The sequence below is a fragment of the Babylonia areolata genome, chromosome 1, assembly GCF_041734735.1.
Source record: "Babylonia areolata isolate BAREFJ2019XMU chromosome 1, ASM4173473v1, whole genome shotgun sequence".
NCBI lineage: Eukaryota > Metazoa > Mollusca > Gastropoda > Neogastropoda > Buccinidae > Babylonia > Babylonia areolata.
In genome coordinates, this window is record NC_134876.1 from 58858307 (window position 1) to 58870717 (window position 12411).

A 12411-nucleotide genomic window follows, 5' to 3' on the forward strand; every position below is an offset into this window, starting at 1 on the left:
TGATCCACTCAACCACACACACTCACGCATATCACACACGCACACACATATATTCACACACACACACACACACACACACACACACACACAATTAGACAGACACAGCCACAGCCACAGCCACAGACACACACAGACACAGACACAGGCGCACACACACACACACACACACACACACACACACACACACACACACACACACACACACACACACACACACACACTTCGTTACAATCAGTTTCTGAATCGCTGTTACATTGTCCAACCGGAGTGCTTGCTGTAATTAGCACACACACACACACACACACACACACACACACACACACACACACACACACACACACATACACACACACACACACACACACACATATATATATATATATATATTGATTGATTGATTGATTGATATGGATACCTATATAGCACCTATCCTCGGTCGGAGACCAAGCTCCAAGCGCTTTACAAACACGGGGTCATTTGCACAACAGGCTGCCCACCTGGGTAGAGCCGACTGACAGCTGCCATTGGGCGCTCATCATTCGTTTCCTGTGTCATTCAGTCAGATTTCAGGCACGCACTCATGCACACTCAGACAAACATGGAACATTTAACATTTTACGTGTATGACCGTTTTGTTTATTTACCCCGCAATGTAGGCAGCCACATTCCGTTTTCTGGGGTGTGCATGCTGGGTATGTTCTTGTTTCCATAACTCACCGAACGCTGACATGGATTACATGATATTTAACGTGCGCATTTAATCTTCTGCGTGCGTATACACACGAAGGGGGTTCAGGCACTGGCAGGTCTGCACATATGTTGACCTGGGAGATCGGAAAAAATCTCCACCCTTTACCCACCAGGCGCCACCGAGATTCGAACCTGGGACCCTCAGATTGAAAGTCCAACGCTTTAACTATTTGGCAATTGCGCCCGTCAATACATATATCATGTATATCACACTCAAACACACACACACACACACACACACACACACACACACACACATACACAACACAACACACACACACACACTACACTACACCTACAAAAACGCGCATAAACACTCACACATATGTATAAAAGAGCACTGAAAATAGTATTGTTAAAACCGAACTCCCTTACACCAATGGACTATAAACAACTTAAGATATTATCTTTTCACAACAGGCTGTACTTCAACAAAGCTGTTTGCATGCATAATGTTATGTATGGAAATGCTCCAAAAAAAAGATTGCAGACACTTTTAAGACTAATGAACAAAGACACAACCACATGCTCTGCATACCCAGACAAAGAAGCAACCTTTACAAACCCAGCTTTCTGTATTCTAGTGGAAATTTATGGAATAATCTCCTACTCACTCTGAAAAGTATCGTACATAAAAACCTGTTTTAGAAAAATCTGAAGAATCACCTCATTGAAAATAATTAACAGTAATACAGATTTTGATCTGTTAGTCTAATATCCCTATTATTAATTGTGAAATGTTTTGTATATGCTTGTGTTGGCAAGGATTTTGCACTATATGAGGGAACATGTGCATGTGGGTGGGATGGCATTGGTGCAATTGTGTCCGAGAATTTGTGTTCAGTGATGTGTGTGTGTGTGTGTGTGTGTGTGAAATGGAAATGCAATTGTGTATTTCTTTATCACAATATTCTTGTATATATATATATATGCATATTATTGTTATTGTTGCTCTTCATCTGCTTATTTCTTCTCTCTCTCTCTCTCTCTCTCTTTCTCTCTCTCTCCTATATCTTTTCATTTTTTCTTTTTCCCCCTTTTTAAAAAAAAAAATTCATTTTTATTATTTATTTATTTATTTATTTATTTATTTATTTTTCATTGATGGCTTGATGTTAAAAAAAAAAGCAATTGTTGCTTATTCAATTTACCATAATGAAATAAAATCTTGACTTGACTTGACACGCACACAAAACAAAAACAACATCAAAAACAACACACGCATACACACACACACACACACACACACACACACACACACACACACACACAAACGCACGCACACACACACACACACACACACACAGACACACACACACACACACACACACACACACACAAACACTCACGCACGCACACACACACACCCATACACACACACACACACACACACACACACACACACACACTTACACAACAAGCAAAGCAATCTGGATCTCATCATGATCAATACACGTGCAACGACGACTACCTCGCTCGCTAACTATAGCCCTGCGAACATTGCAAAACCCCCCAACACCCCCAGCCCCCTACTCCCACACCCCACCCACTTCCCTTCGGCTTTCATCCCCCTCCCCACCCTTAACCCCCTCCACCTCTCCCACACTCCTCTTTTCACCCCATTTCTTCTCCGCCCTCTATCCCACTACCTGCTCCCCCCCCCCCCCCCCCGCCCCCCACCTCCTCCTCCCGAACAGCTGTTGTGGGAGTGCACGTCCCCCGTCTATCCGTCTTTCGGGTCCGTCATGGTCGGTCGTGTTGATGATGTGTGATGATATTGTGGTGACATTTGTGTGGGTTTTCTTAGCTTTTAGGTGCCGCTGTTGTACATTTGGAGATGAAATCAGTATTTTGTAGTAGTAGTAGTAGCATTGGTAGTAGTCCTCCATAGTCTAGTGAAAGGATGATTACAACTTGAAATGTATGTGTACAGAAATGTAGTTGCTACTATTGTCCTGGATATGGTCAGACTTGGATCGAGAGCTTGCACAAGGTTTGTAGAAAACATCAATGATAAACTACAACAATAACAATCAAACAATAAAAAAGAGAGAAAAGTAACTTGCAACTAGAAGATAACAACCAGAATTTTTTTTTTAAAAGAAAAAAAAAGAAAGAAAGAAACACCAGTAACAAACAGTCAGAAACACAGAGAGAAACACAGAGGAGAAGAAGAAGAAGAAGAAGAAGAAGAAGCTAAAGATCAGAAAATCCACACCCAGAAAATAAAAAAGAATAATTTACAACAACAACAATACAAATAAAACTTCAGCCAACCGACTCGTAGGCTGTATTCCAGATGTAAAGACACATCCTCTTCAGTTTTATGAAATTACTTAATTCAAGTTGTGTTTTCTTCTCATCACAAAATAATAATAATAATAATAATAATATCTTATTTTTATATAGCGCTATAATACAAACATAAGCAAGCTCTAAACGCTTTACAATCCAGAACCTAAAGTGAAACAAGAAAGCATACAAAAAGTAGTAGAAACATAAAAACAAAATCATTAATATCATTAAAAAAAAAAAACAATAAAAAAAACAACAACAAAAAACAAACAAAAAACCACAATGCATAAAACTCACAAAGTAACATACTATCAATACTACAGCTGTTACACTCCAACACTCACACTGACACCCACGCACAGACACACACATGATTAAACGGCTGAGATGACAGCAATTTTCACTTAGAATGCATACATGTAAAAAGGAACTTCATTGTAATCTGCATGCCACAGATTTTGTAAAAATTGTAAAATAAAATTTTGGATAGAAAAGGTATAAGGGGTAAAAATCGGGTCATTCTCCCTTTCGAACCACACCACCACCATCCATCTACCCACTCCCATTCTCTCTACTCTCCCATCACACACACTCACATTGCCATGGGCGTGGGACAACAGCACTATTTGAGTTATGACATGTATTTTTTTTAAAGAGATAAGTTTTAAGATTTACTTTAAAGGTAGATATACGGGTTGTTTGTCTGAGAGCAATAGGCAGAGAATTCCAAGTTGTTGGGCCGAAGGCGGGAAATGACCTCTTTCCACAGGAGTTAAGGAAGTATCGGGGAACAGTTAGCTGGACGGATGTGATCGATATTTACTTGGTATTGGTCTTTTTCGATTTACATTATTTTTGACCATTTTAAAACAAAGCAAAATTATCCCCCAACACAGTTTCCACATTTCACTCCTTGCAAGCAGTGTTTTCTTCTCATCACAAAATAGATCACATGATCCCAACATTGACGGATGTGATCGGTATTTACTTGGTATTGGTCTTTTTCGGTTTACATTATTATTATTAATATTTTACCATTTTAAAACAAAACGAAACTGATCCCTCCAGTTTCCACATTACACTCCTTGCAAGTTCGGTTTACTATCTCTTCATCTTCACGTTTTCTTCTTCCTATTTCTTGTCGGTGTCTTCTGGTTGTTGTGACGGCGGGGGATGGGAGGGGGAGGGGGGAAGACAGATGTGAGAGGTATTGATGTCGTGTGACCCACGCACGTGTGTTTGTCGGCACGCTGCAGTGTGGACACCTGTTCCCAGTCTGAAGCTGCAGCAACTGCTGTGCTGTGTGGTGATGTGAGCATTGCCAGCCACAGATACTTTATCATCTTCTCGGTGTCGCCCAACTGTTGCCTGTCAACGGGAGTGTTTTATATTTGCCACCGGCGACCAAAACCTAGATACTGTGTTAAAAAAGAAAAGTTACTTCGTCACCGTTGGCGCAAATCATGCAGTGCAAATTCTGACTGAGTGGAAGTGACTTCAAAATGTGGAGAAAAATAAAAGAAATGTTGCTGGCCAGACGTTCCTATAAAATCAAACAAGGTTAAAAAAAAATCAAACGGTGTCAGGACAATTGGTATCGAATATTGACATGAGGATCCTATTAAAAATATCGTATGTGTTGCTTTCTTTACTGTTTTTCTTTTCAACAGAAACTCAACTCGAGGAGCAGAATATTTGAGGTGTTATGACCTGAACCATATGAAAACTGGAAATGAATTAGAAACAGTGTGACAAGTCCTGGACCAGAAATATCCGCGAGACATGTGGTGTGTAACCCACCGACCAGAAATATCCGCGAGACATGTGGTTACACACCAGAAATATCCGCGAGACATAATTGTGGTGAATAATCCCAGTGACCAGATATTGACAAAACGTCAATGACCAGACTCCTGTCAGCTGCACGCTCTCCGAACACCACGACTGGCCAGCCAGAAATCTCGGTCTTACAGTGACCCCTCTCCATTGTCCGCATGCAATCCCGCTTTGTCAGCGAGAACAACCTAGATTCCAGCAGTGACTGTCGCTCTCTCTCTCTCTCTCTCTCTGAGGCAAAATGTCAACGGTCAAGTCCATTTAAGTGCTGTTTGAAACAGACCCCCTCTCCAATGGACACGGCCACGTAACGGAGAGTGGACCACCGTGCCATTAGCGGTCAGTGGAACGCACGTGAATAGGTAGGCATCTAGCTGTTTGTGCGGCAGCTCTTGTTTTATATGACATTGCAAACAATACCGCCTCTTTAAACTTTGTTTCAAATGAAAGTATTAGCGATAAAACTCTACTAGTTGGGTTCTATGCAGCATGTACTTCGATCACCTGAACCGCTGTTCATTTTGTTCAGTTTAAAAGTATATTGTTTCCTTCGAAATGTTTTAAACGACTGCAGGTTTTGTTTGTTTGTTTGTTTGTTTTACAATCCTTTTAATTAACACCCCTTATGCAGAATCGTATATACAGGGTTCACAAAAAGTGAAGGACAACTTGGGAGCTTCCAGTTTTCTTCTTGGAGGCATGGTGAATGATGATGAATTTTCGGCAAACAGTGGTGTGAGCAGCTAGTAATGAGCACCGCTCACAACTTGAGGTTCTTTCTTGCACGTGCACTTCCGTTAATTTAAAATGAAACCCCACAATTTGTCGCTTATAAACCACTGAATTGCTGTAAATGTTTGGCCGAAACATCGATTTTTAAAAACACAATTTCCAAGCTGTACATGGGGCACGTGTGCCTGAAGCAGCCGTTTGTGTGTTCAGTGAGGAGCCAGTGGCAGACCATATGCTGTCTGAATGGTTAAAAATCAGTTCTAGATTAAAAAAAAAAATCATGAAAACACATCTGCTTTGATGAAGGGGTCCTTCACTTGATATTAGGGCAATATTTAGTCCGTAATGAATCAGATAATAGTCTGAAAATTAAACTTAAAACTAGTCTGCGAATCAGACCAAAGTATGAGAGAGTTCAATGACTAAGTTTTATAGTTAAAATTAGTTTGTTCATTTCACGTTGTGCCCATCGTGCTTTTGAGTATGGCTGGCAGCTTGAAACAAGAGGACAAGTGAGCATGTACACAGCAGGTCTTGAGGCCAACAGCTTTCCAGTTTCCCCAAGGAGGCGCCTCTGCGTCCGGACAAATCCATATACGCGACACCACACCTGCTGGGCAGATACCTGACAACAGATTAATCCAACGCGCTTTGTCAGGCCTATGAGGGCATGCCTGTATACCTATATTTGTGCACCAGTCAGAATGGACTTCTTCTAAAGAATTTTGCCAGAAGACAACACTTTTAGAATAGAATATGCCTTTCTTACCAAGTGTACCGGGGTCACAAGGAATATTGGGGGGTGGGAGGGGGAGGGGATAGTACATAACAATGTACGAACACAAATCGAAAATGACTCACATTTTGTTGCCATGGTTTCTTTCTCAGTGCGCCAAGTGCGTGCTGTGCACGTAGACCTGGGTTTATTGTCTCGTCCGAGTGACCAGACGCTCAGTTTGATTTTTCCAGTCAAACGTGGGAGAAAGGGCGAGAGCGGAAATCGAACCCGCACCCTGTAAATGGCAGATGGGCATCTCGTCCATTCTGCCGCCTTCCTCCTATCCAGCAGGCAACAGGTGTCAGTGCAGAGAGACGAGCATGTTGCGTGAGAGAGCGGCAGCGTCGTGTGGAACCCGTTTGTAACCCGGGGATAGGAGGGGAGGTGCGGGGAGGTGAGGGGGAGGTTGGAAGAATTGGGTGAGGTATAGGGGTGGGTTGGGTGGGGGGAAGGGCCACTCGCCATCACTGCCAGGGTGCAGACAACAGTGGCCAGTGACTGTCGTGAACCTTACCACGCCTGGTGCTGCTGCTGCTGCTGTTCACTCACTGTCTCCAGTCAGTGCCGGGTGGGAAGGAGGGATGGAGAGAAGGAGAGAGAAGGAGAGAGAAGGTTGGGGGTAAGGGAGAGGACGGGGACGGAACAGGAGTTACTTTACCACCGCCTTCCACCCCCCTACCCCCACCCCACCACCACCCACCCGCTAGCAGACTCACGTGTAACGACGCTGAGGGGAACAACACAGCATGAAGCGAGCGTGGAACTGTGGAGCTGTGCGTGTCATGGTTTAAACGGGTGTGTGTAAGGAAAGAGGTGGACAGTGGTGAGGAACTGGAAGCGTGGTGGCTTGAAACACAGTTTTCTTTTCCGAGTCGCGTGTCGCCGGTTTGCGCTGGTCAGTCGAAGCTAAGTTTTCTTCTTTCTTCACCTGTCACAAGTTTGTTTCTTTCTAGACCTTGTAACAGAACTATGAATATTGATAGGCTGGTGTGCAACTGGTAACATGATATCGAGAGAGAGAGAGAGAGAGAGAGAGAGAGAGAGAGAGAGAGAGAGAGAAGAAGAAGAAGAAAACAGCTGATAAGGATATAGCTTTATTTTCATTATCTTAAATTCTGTCTATTTATTTATTTATTTATTCATTCATTTGTTTATTCATGCATGTATGTATGTATGTATGTGTATATTTGTTTATCTATTCATTTGTTTATTTGTTTATTTTTTCGTTCATTAATTTATATATGTATCAATGAATTTATTCATTTGTTTATCTTTAATTTTATTCTATTTCATTTTATTTTATTTACACAGGCTGGTTTTCAGAGCATCGGAAATTTTCATTGCGTCGCTCATATCTTGTTTGTAGCGTGATGGATTTTTTTTGTTTTTAACCAGAATATGTCAACTCTCAATGCAAACAAGCCACATGTCAAAGTCTTCGCTGGTTGTTGTGGACACAGTGCCACAGATGGTTTATAGTTGTTGTTCTTTTCGGTATCGGCCGTGGACGACAACTAATTAGCTTTAACGTTCAGTACCAGATGTTTTATGACAAAGGACAACAATTTTTTTTCCCCAGTGACAGGTGTGTACAACACAGAGAACGTCAATGTTTATCTGTTGTTTTTTCCCCCGCAAAACTATGGAAGGCTGTCAAGGTCTGAGCAATGAGTTAGGTTTATGTGTTGGTAAGGCATCTGCTTTAAAAAAAAAAAAATAAATAAATAAAAAAAGAGAGAGAAAAGACGATTGCACAGATGTGGTGTAGCGTATATGGGTCAGTCCGCACGCATTGATACCTCCTTGAAACTGAAACTGTTAACTGGCCGTGAATGTGTTCACACAGTTGTGCTGGGAACAAATGTCACTTTCCATGACACACACAGCTCTTCAAGGGCTGAAGAAAATCAGTGATGATCAATATGTGGGTCACAGTCGTCGAAAGGACAGGTGACATCACTGATGTTCATGTTGCAGTAGTATCGAGGACAAAGGACTTACGTCTCAAGAACAAAGGACATCGGTGACGTAAACCTCACAGTTGTGTTTAGGACAGAGGACATCCGTGACGTCACCTCACACTTGTGTTTCGGACAAAGAACAGCAATGACGTAACCTCACGAAGGACATCGATGACGTCACCTCACGGTTGTGCTTAAAAATCAAGTCACAGTTGTCTTAGGAACAAAAGGACATCGTTGAAGCTGTGAGTTAGGGCATGGGCATAGGGCATCACTAAAGTTCACCTTGAACACTTATGTTCAGGATAAAAAGGATGGACTCTGAAGATCGGAAAACAACCTTGAAGTTCCCGTCACGTGCATCAGTGACGTCACAGAAGTTGACCCCTGTCATAGGACGCCAGCTGTGCAAGGCTTTCACTTGCACCTGAAGTCAGGTAAGCTCACCTCCAGCCTCACTTCGCTTTAACCCTTTCGCTGCTGAGCTACAACTGAAGCTAGTTCAAAGTGGCATCAATCCTAAAATTATCGTTTCGATTTTATGTGTAGTTTCAATTGTATGATTTATGTCACTGAACAAATAATACATTTCGACGAGGATGACGTTAAAAAAAAATTAAATTAAAAAAACGACGACTGACAACCTGACCTGACCCGTAAGCTCAGTTTTATCACAGTGAGATGACAACCCGTCACTGACGAGCATACTAGTCGGCAGCAGTCAAGGGGTTAAGCAGGACGTATGTGAATTTTGAAATCTAATTCACCAAAACGTGATACGTATATGCTTGTGAAAACGACATGATTATATATCATTATAACCTATCAGTGTCTTCATTTGCATGCTTGCTTTTAAACAGTTCTGCAAACCTATTTACTTTTCTGTTTATCAGATATAACCGAGTGTGATTGTTTGACTGTATGTTACACACTGAACTGCTGTTTTATATTTGTTCATTGTCACATTTGAATGTGTGCTTTTTTCCTTCTATCTTCTTTCGGTTTCTGTTCTGTGGCATACAAAGAGATTTGGGTGTACTGCATACATAGAAAACACTGAGTTCCTCGGGGGTTTTTGTTTTTGTTTTGTTATTTGTTTGTTTGTTTTTATTTGTGTTGAAGGCTTAAAGGGGAGGGCGTGGGGATTCATGTGACAAAAGAACTATTGTAAAGCTTTGTCATCGTTTGAAAAACACAAACTAAACAAACCCCAAAACAGAGAAATCCACTGCCACGGTATTATCATCAGATCCGTCACCGCAACACAATTGTCCTCATATATCTGTCACGACAACACCACTATTCTTAGATCTATCAGTGCGACACTACTATACTCAGGCCAGTCACACCAGAGCCATTCTTCTTAGATCTATCACAGAAAGAAACATTATCATTAATCTATCAACGCAGAACAATCATCCTCAGATCGATCACATCAACACCATTATCTCAGATCTATCACATCAACACCGTTAACCTCAGAACTATCACACCAACACAATTAACTTCAGATCTAGCACACCAACACCGTTGACCTCAGAACTATCACACCAACACCATTAACCTCAGATCTAGCACACCAACACCGTTGACCTCAGAACTATCACACCAACACCATTATCTCAGATCTATTACATCAACACTGTAAACCTCAGAACTATCACACCAACACCATTATCTCAGATCTATCACATCAACACCGTTGACCTCAGAACTATCACACCAACACCATTAACCTCAGATCTAGCACACCAACACCGTTAGCTTTAGATCTATCAACGCAACACAATTATTCTCAGATCTATCACATCAACACCAACAACCTAAGATCTATCACACCAACACCATTAACCTTAGATCTATCACATCAACGCCGTTATCCTCAGATCTGTCAACGCAACACCATTACACCCAGATCTAACGACGCAACACAATTATCATCAGATCTATCACACCGGCACAATTATCCTCAATTCTGTCACATCCACACACCATTGTCCTGAGAGCTGTCACCGCATCACCATTGTCCTCAGGCCTATCAACGTAACACCATTATCCTCATTTCTGTCGCAGCGACATTATTATCCTCAGATTTATGAACACCACACCATCAGCTGCATCACCTTCGGGGGAAAGAATTAAGAAAGAAAGAAATAATGGGGAAAAAGACACGAAAAAAACACACACAAAAACCCAAAAAACAACAGAGATCGAAATCGTACAATATGTCACATTCTTCATGCATGATCTAAACTCACCGACATGGGAGTGGGGGGTGGGGGGGGGGGCACATACACTGGCAAATTAATCCACATACACTGGCAAATTAATCCAGCGTTGCTACAGGATCACCCCACGGTAGAAAATAAAAGGAGAAAAAAAAAGTTATAATCGATACCCCCCCAGACAGAGTGGTTAAGTTCTGCGTAATAAGTTTCTTTTTGTTCTGCGAACATCAAACGAATCACTCCCCCCCACCCCGCTGAGTGGTAAAAAGCTTTGTCGGTATCTAAAGTCTGTCACTGGTCATGGTGGTGGTGGAGGGTAGAGGGGTAGAGGCAAGACAGAGAGGAGTCGACAGGTTGGGGGTAGTGTGCAAGGAGGAGGAGGGAGGGGAGGGGGGCAGGAATGGGAAGGAGGGTGGGGGACTGGGAAGGGATGTGTTATCATTATGTCTGCTCTGTTGATTAGAACTCTATTGATTTTACTTTGAAAGATGTTAGCTTGATGATGTGATTAGGTGGATGCTTCTGTGTAGTATGCTATAAGTTTGGTAGATGACTATGTAGCCAAACGTATGGTAACCTGGATGGGTTCTCTTTAGTATGGTCAAGTAGATAGTTCCGTGTTGTATGGTTAGGTGGATAGTTCTGTCAAGAGACAATGGTCGCACAGAGTGAATGACTTCATTATTTTCTTATTCTAAGAATTCCAGTTCCATCCTCACTTTCTCTCTGCTGTGGCATTAGGCAGACTCTCAGGACCTAAAGTGTACGTTGAGTTTATTCGTAGATAACGAATCTACTCCCGCTTTGAAAAAAAAAAAAAAGTAGAGGAAGAAGATGATGATGAACTCCATGCAGATGTGGCGCAGCGTACATGGGTTAGTCCGCACCCACGTTTTGACGCCTCCTTGGACGGGCGCAATAGCCGAGTGGTTAAAGCGTTGGACTGTCAATCTGACGGTCCCGGGTTCGAATCACGGTGACGGCGCCTGGTGGGTAAAGGGTGGAGATTTTTACGATCTCCCAGGTCAACATATGTGCAGACCTGCTAGTGCCTGAACCCCCTTCGTGTGTATATGCAAGCAGAAGATCGAATACGCACGTTAAAGATCCTGTAATCCATGTCAGCGTTCGGTGGGTTATGGAAACAAGAACATACCCAGCATGCACACCCTCGAAAACGGAGTATGGCTGCCTACATGGCGGGGTAAAAACGGTCATACACGTAAAAGCCCACTCGTGTGCATACGAGTGAACGCAGAAGAAGAAGAAGACGCCTCCTTGAAAGAAACTGAATCCTAAACTTCGTTTCCTTGCTCTGCTGAAGCACCGGAGCTGTGGGAGTTTTCCCCACGCAGCCCAAAGCGGTCGTTGAAAATGAAATCAGGTTCTGGTGCAGTACCTACAACCAGTGTACTGTGAACACGTGGTGGTGGCACAGAGGAAATATCCTCCGCGTCCCTACCCTGTCGTCCCGTCCTGAAGTGGGTTGGAGGTGTGGTGGTCTGAACGCTACAGTGCTTTGATGCACACACACACTCCATAAATAAAATATTCTATTCACTCCCCCCCCCTCTCTCTCTCTCTCTCATTCTTTCTTTCTTATCGAGAGAGAGAGAGAGAGGCAGACAGACAGACTGAAGCAGAGAGACAGAGACAGATAGAGAGGACGAAAAGAGGAGAGGAAAGAAGGAAAGAGAAACGGAGACACACAAAGAGAGACAACAGGTACAGGTAGACAGACAGACAGACAGGGAAAGAGACAGACACACAAATAGAGACAACAGGCACAGGTTGACAGACAGGGAGAGAGACACAGAGTCACACAAATAGA

The 12411-nt window shown here is 42.6% G+C and overlaps 1 protein-coding gene across 5 annotated transcripts in view; it reads left to right on the top strand.

The window, feature by feature from the left end:
* The first annotated feature begins 6929 nt into the window (after window positions 1-6929).
* LOC143284639 (uncharacterized) overlaps window positions 6930-12411 on the top strand; it is an 86758-nt gene continuing 81276 nt past the window's right edge. The window contains exons 1-2 of one of the 5 annotated variants that reach the window (XM_076591526.1): window positions 6930-7286; window positions 8369-8789. The gene's annotated coding sequence lies outside the window, so the exon portion shown is untranslated. Of the gene's footprint in view, window positions 7287-8171; window positions 8790-12411 lie in introns of those variants that run through there. The other 4 variants (XM_076591534.1, XM_076591544.1, XM_076591554.1 and 1 more) reach the window with 4 other exon arrangements.